General features: G+C 42.0%; 2 long non-coding RNA genes across 7 annotated transcripts in view; one reads left to right on the forward strand and one right to left on the reverse strand.

The window, feature by feature from the left end:
- Nucleotides 1–12749, forward strand: part of LOC132534952 (uncharacterized) — a 108368-nt gene that overhangs the window by 86145 nt on the left and 9474 nt on the right. For 5 of the 6 annotated variants that reach the window (XR_009546717.1, XR_009546721.1, XR_009546718.1 and 2 more), the window contains 2 exons: nucleotides 1592–1758; nucleotides 4801–4907. This is a non-coding gene — a long non-coding RNA (uncharacterized LOC132534952). The remainder of the gene's footprint in view (nucleotides 1–1591; nucleotides 1759–4800; nucleotides 4908–12749) is intronic. The other variant, XR_009546720.1, reaches the window with a different exon arrangement.
- Nucleotides 1–12749, reverse strand: part of LOC132534953 (uncharacterized) — a 105881-nt gene that overhangs the window by 57095 nt on the left and 36037 nt on the right. The gene's annotated exons all lie outside the window — the stretch shown is intronic.

Here is a 12749-nt window from a genome sequence, read left to right on the forward strand (position 1 = left end):
CAGCACTCTGGGACATGCAGAGGGGTGGGGTGGGGGGTGAACTGGAGCCCCAGGTGTGCAAATCCCAGCATCCCTGGCCACTACAGCAGAGATGGAAGAAACACAACTTAGAGCAAAGATGAATGAAACAAACACTCCCAAGTCGGCAGCTAAGTAGCACTTTGTTAGCTCGACCTTGACTTTGCTAAATAGTGACTTGTTTGTCTTTCTTCTACTTGTCAGTTGCCCTCTGCCCTTTGCATAGTTATAGGTTCTGTCTCATACTTTCTGAGTTTTCGCTACCATAGTCGTATCTCCCTGTTGTGCTGAATTTCAGATGTCCCCAACCTTTCCTTTCATGCCTAGTGTACGTCACCTTTGCTGTCATTTGACGAACCACACTATCTTTTCAATCTGCATTCTGCAGGGTTCAAGGAAATAAATAATTTATTCTCCAGTCTATTAACCGGTAGCTATGAATAGCTTGCTGTGCCTTGCAAATTTCGTAAGTTTTAAACCTTTAAATATGTTTCATGTAGTCGTGTGTGTGTGTGTGTGTGTGTGTGTGTGTGTACGCGTGCACGCACAACCAGGGTTTATAAGTGCATGTTATCCCTGCTTCATACAACTTTGTTTTCCATTCAGAGAGAAAGAGAGACAGAGAAAGAAAAACCAGAGCAACATTCCAGTACATGCAGTGCCAGGGATTAAAGCTGGAGCCTGAGGTGTGCAAGTCTGGTGGTCTGCCAGCTCTACAACTTCCCCAGTTCCATCGCTGAAGACTGTGAGGCTTTTGTGTTGGTGCTTCATTGAGGGTAGAATTCTTTCCCATGCTGCTTAATGTGTGTGTCTCCAAATGCCATCCAGCCTTTCTTTGGGGATCTGCTAGAAAGCTGGTGGGAGAGTTCCCTAGGGGCCCCATTCTCTCTGCCCACCTCTTCTCACCCCAGAGGCTCCAGGAGTGGTCTTGGGGTGGGCAGCAGAATTTTGCTTCCTATATCTTTTATCTCTGCACTCACCTCCTTTTTTTTTTCCTAGAGAAACAAAAGCCACATGGACTTAATAGTGTTTGTCTTCCTTCTGCGTATACTTTCCTTAAGTCAGTGACCACGAAACCAGCCATAAACTTGAAGGTGGGCAAAAGGAGGGGCCAGCCAGTGCTACATCTGGTTCTGCACACACGTTACCATGCACAGGGGTCCAGTACAAACCCCAGTCCTCACCTGTGGGGGAAGCTTCATGAGCAGTGAAACACTGATGCAGGTGTCTCTCTCTGTCTCTTTTCCCCTATACTTCCCCCTTCCCTCTCAATTTCACTCTGTTTGTATTCCTAAAAAAAATAAAATAAAAAAGAAGAAAAAGAAGAAATAGTCACTGTGAGTGACTATCATCACACAGGCACCTAAGCTCCAGCAATAGCCCTGGTGACAGTGGAAGAGAGACAGAGAGAGAGACAGAGACAGACAGAGAGAGAGAGACAGAGGGAGGAAGCAAAAGGAAAGCAAAAGCTTAAAATACAAAAATAACCTATAAGTTGATGTCTCAGAATGTATTTCAGTTATAGTTTTTGTCCCTTGTAAGGTTTCTAAGCAATTCCTGCTGTTATATTTAGTATCTTGACAGCTCTCCAGGAAAGGCCTGGAAAACCAGACTCAAATTGGAGGGAATTGTGCCACTGTATGGGTCCACACCTCATTCTGGGCATGGTAACTAGAAATGATGGAGAGAAACACCCCCTTGCTCCTCAGACCCCTTCACCGTTAAGTCATGTGACCCTGGGTAAGTTATTGTTGGTTCTTGTCATATGTTAGGACAGCAGTCTCCTTTAATAAAGGGATCTTGTTTGGTTTTTGTCCTTATATCCTCTGAATACAAGTGCCATCGTTGTGCATATTTGTCTATACAACACATGTGGAATAAATGTACACATTTTAACATTCTGAACTTTTATTGTCTTATTGTTACAAAGTGATAACCTAGCTGTTACTTACAGGATTTAATAAAACTGCAAGACTCTCACAAAGGTTTATTTCTTCCCCCTCCCTTTTTTTCTCCCAATTTTCACTATTTTAGTAGTTCCCATAATCTATGTATTTTTTTTAAAATAATAGATTTAGCACCTATTCAACAATAGATATAGTGTCTCTTAACAGTGAACATGAGATTCCTTTTCTGGAACACAATAAATAGTTGTCAATATTGTCAACAGTAAGTAGCAATCAAATATCTAATCTGCTAGAAATTTGGCTGCTGATTTTGGCAAATGTTTTGAAATAAGGGAACAGTTGTCACCCCATCTCAACATCTCCTTAGGCCAGTAACCAACTGAATACCATTAACTATTTCCCTCTCTTTAGAGCAAAGTACGTCTTCCCTTTAATCAAAGTTCTTTCCCCTTCAATCTCTCATCTATCCATACCCATCTTCTTTTTTCTTTTTTTCTTTTTCTCCTTCTCCTCCTCCTCCTTCTTCTCCTTCTCCTCCTTCTCCTCCTCCTCCTCCTCCTCCTTCTTCTCCTTCTCCTCCTTCTCCTCCTCCTCCTCCTCCTCCTTCTTCTCCTTCTCCTCCTTCTTCTCCTCCTTCTTCTCCTTCTTCTCCTTCTCCTTCTTCTCCTTCTCCTTCTTCTTCTCCTTCTTCTCCTCCTCCTCTTCCTTCTCCTTCTCCTCCTCTTCCTCCTCCTCTTTCTTTTTCTCCTTTTCCTCCTTCTTCTCCTTCTTTGCCAGTGTTTTCTTTCTTGGTGCTTATGTGCCGTTCCACTGCTTCTGGCAGGCTCTTCCTTTTTTAATGTAAGATAGATAGGTTAGTAGATAAGGGGAGACACCACAGCACCTTTGTGCAAGGTGCTCCTGTGTGCTGCTGGGGGCTCACCCAGTTCCTTGAGGCACTGGAGTGTGCACCCTAGCAGGTGAGCTATTCCCCACACCCTGAAGCCTTCTTTTTTTTTTTTTTTTTATGTAGTTGCTTGGTTTGGACAAATCACCTCTGTGAATAATACTTTGCATATGAAGTTCTGTGGACTAAGATGTGTATGGATACATGCCATTTTACCACAACATATCATTTTACCTTTAAGTTCCTTAAGGGGTGAAACGTTTAGTAGGTAATCCTCATTTCAAGAACAGTGATGCTAAACTTCATAAATGAAACTCTCTTGTGCTCCTAGATAAATGGCTCTGTTCAAAATTTATACTCGTAAATATAATCCAAAGCTATGCATTTACCTGTAAAGTCCGTCAACAAGACACATGCAAATAGATGCTCAAAATAAATACTTGGATCTGGGATTTCTAATTCCAGTTTTACAACTTTAGCTCAGACTCACAATCCATGCGCGTTTTTCTGCACTTGACTTAAGGTTTAGAATGACTCGGATTCTTAAAAGCATATGATTTCAGGTGGTGCCTCAGTATTTATCTTGAGAGCTCTACAAATATTTTTTTTTAAAAAAAACCCAAACAAACAAAAAAACCCACAAATCTAAGATCTGCACACAAAACAGTCGATCTACTTTTATTAAACATCTTTGTGTCTTTTGCTATCATCTGAAGAAAATGATAGTGTCATAAATAAACTAATTGAAGGATACTGAATCTAGAATTAGAGTCAACAGTGAAAATAATTTCCTCATAGCATCTTTTGGACACTAGTTAGATTTAAAATCACTTCAAAACCCATTGTCTAAATTAGTCAGTGTGATTTGATCCCAGTTGCTACATTATAAACAACCTTTGGAAGAAAATGAACACCAATTATGTTTGCAAGGTCTTTTTATGCCCACAAAGGTGCTGTGCAGTTGTAGTGATAACTAATGGCTCCCTTTTACAGGATGTACTCTGTGACAGTTACTTTGCATTTATAGTTTCAATCAGCTGTCCTGAAAACACTGTGAGGTAGGTACTTTATTACACCACATTTGAAGACAAGGTTACTATGTTACTCCAGATTAAACTTCTAATTTCTACTTGAAGATTCAAACACAGAATCCCATGCCCCGGGGGGGGGAGGGTGGGGAATGGTGCTTCCATTCACTGAGCAGACAGATGGTGTCTTAGTGTCAGGTTTCTTCATTGTTCATTAACCGTATATCTTCATGACTTTAGGAATACAGAGGGAGGGGGGCAGGTGGTTGCACCGGGTTAAGTGCACATAGTATGAAGTGCAAGGACCAGCATAAGGATCCATGTTCAAGCCCGGACTCCCCACCTGCAGGGGGTCCACTTTACAAGCAAAGCAGGTCTGCAGGTGTCTATCTTTCCCTCCTCCTCTTTCCTCCTCGTCCTCTCTCCATTTCTCTCTGTCCTATTCAATAAAATTGGAAAAAATGGCTGCCAGGAGCATTGGATTTGTAGTGCCAGCAACCAAGCATCAGCAAAGAAAGGAGTACGGGGGGGATTTTTTTGTCCATTTCAGTCTTTCTTTGAGAGAGTTTTTAAATTTTTTTCCTTTATTGGGGGATTAATGTTTTACATTTGACAGTAAATACAATAGTTCATACATGTATAACATTTCTCAGTTTTTCACATAACAATACAAGCCCCACTAGGTCCCCTGTCAAGCTTTTATAGGACCTGTATTCTCCCCCTCCCCACCCCAGGGTCTTTTACTTTGGTGCAATACACCAACTCCAGTCCAGGTTCTGTTTAGTGTTTTCTCTTCTGATCTTGTTTTTCAACTTGTGCCTGTGAGTGAGATCATCCCGTATTCATCCTTCTGTTCCTGACTTATTTCACTTAACATGATTTCTTCTAGCTCCATCCAAGATGAGCTGAAAACAGTGACATCACCATTTATTTTTTTTATTTATTATTATTATTTTTTAAGGAATAGAAGCAGAACACCTTGCAGTACTTGCTGGGGCTTGCTCAAGTTTCAGAAGAGTGGAAGAGCGCTGGACATCACAGATGCAAATCAGGTGCTGAGTAAGAATAGTAGGTACTTCTCAAGAGTTCTTAACTCTCCACACTATAAAACACTACCTAGATTTTCTGGCACTGAAGGTATTTGTGAGAAGACTGGGTCAAAATACTAGCCCAAAGACTGCACACTATACTATAATGTGTGTACTGTACTATACATTTCTTCACTAGAGAGGAAGTTGGGTTTGATGGCTTTTACTCCTGCCTCTAATGCAATGTATTCATATGTGAGCCATCTTCCCTTCCTGAGATGTATGGGCTCAAAGGTGGAATGGCTACAAACCTCAGAATTGTATGCAGAATGTCACATGGTTGTGTGTGAGTTTTTGGAAAGATATTTGTAGCTTTTACTGTACTTAAACCCCTAGAAAGTTAAGGATTATCTTTTTTTTTTTTAGTATTTTTATGTATTTATTTATTTATTTTTGGACAGAGAGAGAAATTCAGAGAGAGGGAGGAGCAAGATTGGGAGGAAAGAAGAAAGAGAGAGAGGGAGAAAGAGAGAAGCCTGCAACACTACTTCACCATTTGTGGATCCTTATGCACAACAATGCACATGCTCCACCTGATGTGCCCACACCCAACTCTGGTTAAGAATTATCTTCAGCCACTGTGTTTGTCGACTGTAAATATGAAACTCAAACTATAGCTTTGTTCTTGTTATATCAGTCATAATGGTATTTAAGAAAGATATTTAAAATGAAATATCTTTAACATATCGGATCTATATAATGGCTCATAGATCACAAAATGTGTTTTTAAAGATTTACTTATTTTTATTTTAATGAGAGCACGCGGATCACGGCCCTCCGAGCACTGCTGTGCTTTGTTTTACAGTGTTGCTAGGCGTAGGGGTTCTGCTTAGTCAGTGCTAACCCTCCACAATGGATAGCGCCATTACTACTTGTATACATGAGGAAATTATCACTTGGACTCAGGTTTAATTCACTCTGCTATCTCTCTTTTCTTTTAGAAGACCTAGGATTCAATCCAGGTTTATTGCTATTAGTGTATTAGTGGCACTGATATAATTCACTTGTTTCTTAGACTGTTCACTGTATTGAAGGGGAAAAGGACAAATAAAAATTGCATAAATTGCATACATTTCAAGAGTCAGATGTGGCTAATTTTGACGTACGTACACGTCTGTCACTCTATGACAGGAAAAGTAATGAGCACAGCCTTCATCTAGAAAGGTTTCTTTGGGTTCCCTCCCTCTCACCTACTCCTTCCTTCCTGCCTCCTAGATCTCTGGCAGCTGTGGGTTTCTTTTCTGAGACGATAGGTTAGTTTATGTTTTAAGGGTTTTATGTAAGCCAAGTTATCCCTTTGTATCTTTCTGTTTTGCTTTCCATCACCATAATCTGGATGTTTCTTTTTTTCTATTTTTTAAGTTTCTTTTTTTTTTTTAAGCTTTTTAGTTTTTTAATATTTATTTATTCCCTTTTGTTGCCCTTGTTATTTTATTGTTGTAGTTATTATTGTTTTTGTTATTAATGTCGTTATTGTTGGATAGGACAGAGAGAAATGGAGAGAGGAAGGGAAGACAGAGAAAGACAGACACTTGCAGACCTGCTTCACCGCCTATGAAGCGACTCCCCTGCAGGTGGGGACCCGGGGGCTCAAACCTGGATCTTTATGCCGGTCCTTGCGCTTTGCACCATGTGCGCTCAACCCGCGGCGCTACCGCCCGACTCCCAGGATGTTTCTTATAACACTGTTTTTTACTGCTCAGTAATACCCTAGATTGTGAATATACTACAATCAGTTTGCTCAGTTGTCTATTGATAGACATTTGGGTTGTTTCCTCTATTTGGACATTGCAAATAAAACATCTATGAATATTCACAAGCAAATCTTTGTGTGGGAATGGGTTGATATTTCTCTTGGGTGGGAAGTCTAGATCATATGGGTATATACTCAGTATGAAAATATATATGTGTGGGGGTTGGGTGGTAGCGCATTGGGTCAAGAAGAGCACATGGCGCAAAGCGCGGGACGGCACAAGGATCCTGGTTCTAGCCCCTGGCTCCCTGCCTGCAGGGTGGTTGCTTCACAAGTGGTGAAGCAGGTCTTCAGGTGTCTTTTTCTGTCCTCTCTCTTTCCCTCCTCTCTTGATTTCTCTCTGTCCTATCCAACAGCAATGACAGCAAAAACAACAATAATAACCACAACAACAATAAAACAACAGGGGCAACAAAAGAGGGAAAAAAATAGCCTCCAGGAGCAGTGGATTCGCAGTGCAGGCACCGAGCCCCAGCAATAACCTCAGAGACCAAAAAAAGAAAAGAAAAGAAAAAAGAAAATACGTATGTGCATTTGTTAATGGGGATGCGGAAGAAAATTGGAGCATCTCTGTGACATGGAATGCTGGAGGTTGAAGTTGGGACTCCGTGTGTAATGTCCAAGACCCCATCACTGTGCCACCTTCTGGACCTCAACCCAGTATTTTAAAAGATTTATTTATTAACATAAGGTGAGGTGGGGAGCTCAGAGCATCAGTCTGGCAACATGTAGTGCTGGGGATCGGACTCAGAACCTCTTGTGTTTAAGTCCAACATTCTAGTGACTAGGCCACCACTGGGGGCTCTACTCAGTAGTTTTAATAGTCTTTCTAGTAGGTATAATGTAGGTTCTCATTGTGATTTGAATTGCATGAGTAGTGATGGTGAAAATATCTTCTGTACATAATTGTCATGACTGTATCTTTTTCTTTTGTGAAATACTCAAATCTTTATATATAATATCATCTCTTTTAATTGCTAAGTCAACTACTGAGTAGTTTTTATTATTTATTTATTTATTTTGCCTCCAGGGTTATCACTGAGGCTTGGTACTGACACTATGAATCCACTGTTCCTAGCAGCCATTTTTTTTTCATTGTATTGAGTAGGACAGAGAAATTGAGAGAGGACAGGGAGATAGAGAGGGAGAGAGAAAGATAGACACCTGCAGACCTGCTTCACCACTTGAGACGACCCCCCTACAGGTGGAGAACCACGGAGTTGAACCCAAATCCTTGCACTTCGTACTATGTGCTTAACCGGGTGTGCCACCGCCCGACCCCCTTACTCTTTATAGCAGTCCTATTCCACAGGACGTTTTCTTTTAATTTGGTGTGACTCCAAAGAATTCTTTTAGGGTCTTATTAATTGAGAAACATTTCATCATTTAATGGCTCTGTTACTTTTAAGTGCTAATTTTCCATGACTATAAATGCAGACCTTTTTTGTTGTTGTTGTTTAGACATAAATAAGGCTTAGTAGCAACATCACATTACCAAAATAATAACTGCATATGTGAAGGCTTCTGGTCTGTTTTATTTCTCTCAATCTAGCAGTGTTCCCAGAACACAAAATAAAACAAACGATAATAAATCATTGCCTTTTTGAAGCTAATTCTCCCCTGAACACAATGATAGGTCAGGACACCCTTGTGTATTTTTAAACCAGCCCATCTTGATATATGTCAATTTAATCTCTCTTGTCTCCAGCTCTGTAAACATCCATCTTCCCTGGTGTTTGCTTTTGATGCAATCAGATCCATGCACACCTGTCTCAGCTGAGTCATTTGGAAGGAGGACAGTCACATTAACTCTTTAGAGACACAGTGGATACTTTATGGGATTGAGTTTTTCAGGACCTAGTATGATGACTGTAGTTCGAGAGTTGTCCCCAAGAGGTCACCTCCTCATTGTCACTGAGCCTTTAAGTGTCTAATTCAACCCAGTGAGTGGTTGGGAGGGTGGTTGGTTGTCTGATCTCAGGCCGCTTCTCCAACCAGCCTGGCTCCACATGTTCGAACCTTGCTGTTTGGAGGCCTCATGCTAGCAAGCACACTGCTTTCATTGCCACTGCTGATCCCAGTTGCATTGTAGGACACACATTTGTCAGTCTATGGAGCCAGCCATGACCTCTGTTTTTCTATGGAAGCAGCCCTCCTGTGATGACTGAGCAAGGCCACCCTCTGATAGCTGAGGCCAGAGAACACAGTCAGGACCAAGGAGAAGCCATCTGCTCATCTCCAGGAGTGCTTCTCTCCAGGGGTGTGTAATCTAAGGAAGGTAAATTACTTTTTCCTGGTACCACTTGGTATCCAAGAGGAGGTAATTTACCTCATCATGTCAAGACAACCTGCTGTTGTGAAAGTGGCTCTGTTCCTCCCCACTGTAGGGATGGGCTGCTTACAAGAGAGCTGGTCCTGGAAGCCACCTCGTCTGGCGCCAGGCATTTCAGGACAGAGGCGGGTGTGTGAAAGGAGAGATGTGTTTCTAGGGGGACAGACAGAAGCATTATTTTCAGCCTTTCTACTGGTTGCAATTCAACTGTGCAGTTCCCTTGGAAACATTTTTTTTTTTTCCATTCTAAAATGGTTAGAAGGCAACTAAACTTTCCTGTTTGGTCCATAGGACTGCAGTTTGTATTCCATATACCTCATGGTGGGAAGCTGTGCGGGTTGACTCCAGTGCTGTTCATGTGCGGAGAAAGGGGGTTTGGTCAGCTGAAGACCCAAGACAAGCCTGATTCTTGTGGGAAAGCCATTCAGTTCATCATAAAGGGGCTGATGGCAGAATTTCTAGTGAGAGGAACCGTCTTATTTCAACTCGTTTATGACTGAGGAAGTCATTCATCAGTGCATTAGGGAGTCGTGTGGTTTTTTTTTTTTTTTTTTTTTTTTTTTTTTTTTTTTGCATCTCCTTCATTTTGGGAATCAGCTTTAAGGAGGGTAAGAGTGAGTGCTAGTCTTCACACTTAGATGTCTCTAAGCAGACAGTTGCCCTGCACGGAGTCATGCAAACTGCCTATGGCTCTGGTTTATCACTGTCATGGACTAACCAGGATGGTGCCCACAGCCCTAAATCTGTGTGAAACTCACGAGGTACAGGACTGTGTACAGAGACGGTGAGCTGAGATCACTCAAGAACACTCACACAGTCTTTTATTTACTAAGTGTGTGCCATGAGCCTCCATGGACCAGGTGCTTCACAGACATCAGCACGGCTCTGATGCAGCACCCTCAACCTCCCAGTCAGCTAGGCAGGGAGCCTCTCTCAGTGAGCACCATCAGACCTATAAGAGCCTGTTTGTATTAAAAAAAAAAAAACACATTTTACTGGCTGGGGAATTGGCTTGGTCCATTGTTGGACTTAGATATCTGAGATTACTGGTTCAACCCCTGGTACCACATATGCACAAGAGTGGTAGTCTGCCCTCTCTCTCATTCCCTCTATCTGACATGAAGCTCTATCTCATTCATATATATATATAGATGAAAAGTCACGGTGTATTTTTCTGTTTTACCATGTAAAGAAACATGTTATGACTAAAAGAGTTTCCATGGTGTAATGGTTAGCACTCTGGACTCTGAAAAGTGTTATGACTTTCTGACAACCAATTACTTTTAAAATAGTGAGAATTAAGAAATAAAATCGGGCCCAGGTGGTGGCAGTGCACCTGATGATAGAGCACATATGTCGCCATGTGCAAAAATCTGAGTTCAGGCTCCTTGTCCCCACCTGGAAGGGGAAAACTTCACGAGGAGTGAAGCAGAGCTGCAGATGTCTCCCTTTCTCTTCCCCTCTCTAACTTTCCCTTTCCTCTAGATTTCTCTTTGTCTCTACCTAATAAATAGTTTGTAGAGTTTTAAAAAGAAAAACATTTATACAAAAAAAAGAAATACAGTGGGGGCCAGGCACTAGCATACCGTTAAGCGCACATAGTGCTATGCACAAGGACCCAGGGTCCAGCCCTACTCCTCACCCTCAGGGAGGATGCTTCAGGAGACATAGGAAGGCATGGACTGCTATTCGAGAGAGGACAGTGTAACGCCAGTGGGAGTTTTGCAGTGGTAGAAACTTGGTCGGCTGTAATCACTGGAGAAGTGTGTGCTGTCTGCAGAGCTGGTGAGAGGCAATGATGGAGAATAGAGGGCCATGGTGACCCAGAGTTCTATTCAACACTCAGCCGTCTTTTGGGAGCAGAACTTATTGGCAGCATATATTCTTGAGTTTCCAGATATGTTAATACAATTGCAAAAAAAGTCAGAACAAGCAATGTTTCACCCTGACCTCAGTCCTCTGGAGAATATAATCCCCAATGCAAGTCACCCTCCCACAAGTTCTCCCTTAAAATCAAGACCTGGAACACACACACACACACACACACACACACACACACACACACACACACACACACACACACACACCCCACATGTAAATGTATATAATTGGAAGGCTCTCTCTGGACCCAGTTCTACAGAGAAGAGCAATCTTGGTCTTTTTTTTTTTTCTTCACTATACCAAGCTACAAAATGGGGAAGCAAATGAATGGATGCCTAGAAAAGTAATTTCATGTAAATCTGCTCTGTGAGAAGCTGTCCTACTGCAATTTACAACATCTAATAGCATTTTCTGAAAGAGTGAGGCTCTGGGAAGCATCCTTCCTCTTCAACCCCACTGTCTACTTGCTTTATAACCTCTTTTCAACCTAGTCCCTTCTTATTTTCTTTAGCACCCAATAATTTTGACTTTTACAGCTTGGCCTGAATTTCCTATTTATTTTTTCCTCCTGGTCTGTGAATGATAACGTTGAAGCTGAAGAAATCATTGCGTATAAAAGTAGGTGCATCCATACAGGTATATACATACGTGCATGTATGTAAATGTGACTGCACTGCAAATATGTTTATAAAAATGATTGTGACACCCAGGATCAAGCCTTCAATCCCCACCTATAGGGGGAGCTTTCACAAGTGGTTAAGTAGGTCTTCAAGAGTATCTTTCTTTCCCTTTATCTCCCCATCCTTTCTCAATTTCTCTTTTATTTTAAGGGGATGAGGGTGGGATTGCAGCGAGTTCACAGGCAACACAGAAAAATTCCTAAAAGTCCATTTTAGACATTGCCTCTGTTGGGGTTTCTTAGAAATAGAATGTGAGGCAGGAGTTGGGGTGCATGTGATTCATGCAGGAAGAATCAGCAAAGGAAAGCGGGAGGGGAGAGGAAGGGGTTTCAAGTATTATCTAACCTTAGACAGTCTGTCCATGGGGGAGGACCTTGTAGCATAAACCAAGTCAGAGTTGCACCCCCAACTCTTGAGAAAATGGGGTCTTTGGTGTTGGCATCAGTAGCAGCCTACACTAGCAGAAGGCACCATCATGGAGCGTCCTCTCCTGTTCTGTCAGGTGAACTGTATCAACAGAGCCTCCCATAGGTTCTTCCTGTCTGTCATCATGCCGGTGCTGCATGTCCAGAGCTAAGAAATGGAAACCACAGACTTTCTTAGAAAGCTGGAAGAGGGAGAAAAAGAAACTTAGGTTTGATAATTTTGTCAGGCTAGCTTTGGGGCCTGGGGGTAAACTGAGGCTGGAGAGGTAGTAAGCTGGTGAAGAGGATCTAGAAAAGCATTCATCTTGCAGATGCCTCTGGGAGGAAGTTAGGGTGCAGATTCTCAGTTGGAGGTCTGAAAGCCTGGGCTGCTTGGTCCCCAGGAGGCTCAGAAGACTCTGCAGCTGGTGCTGGCCTCTGAGCCTTCCGGAATGAATCATGGGTTCCTGAAGGAATCATAAACTTAGTTTGCAGTTGTCTGAAAGTTTGCAGGGGAGTGCATCTTTGTCTTGTGATTGAGGTTGGAATGACATACTCCTACACAGTGATTTCACAGAGTGATAAAATTAGTGAAAGCTGCTGGAACTGAATCTCCTCCATGTCTCCTTCACCCCCTTGGATCCAGTCATTCAAAAAGGAGTCATTTTATGTTTTTCCATACTAAAGTTTCCATATGTGTTTTATCTTTTTCTGTATTGGAGGGATTAATGGTTGACAGTTGACAGTATACAGTAGTCTATACATGTGTACC

Source organism: Erinaceus europaeus, chromosome 20, assembly GCF_950295315.1.
Source record: "Erinaceus europaeus chromosome 20, mEriEur2.1, whole genome shotgun sequence".
Taxonomy (NCBI): Eukaryota; Metazoa; Chordata; class Mammalia; order Eulipotyphla; family Erinaceidae; genus Erinaceus; species Erinaceus europaeus.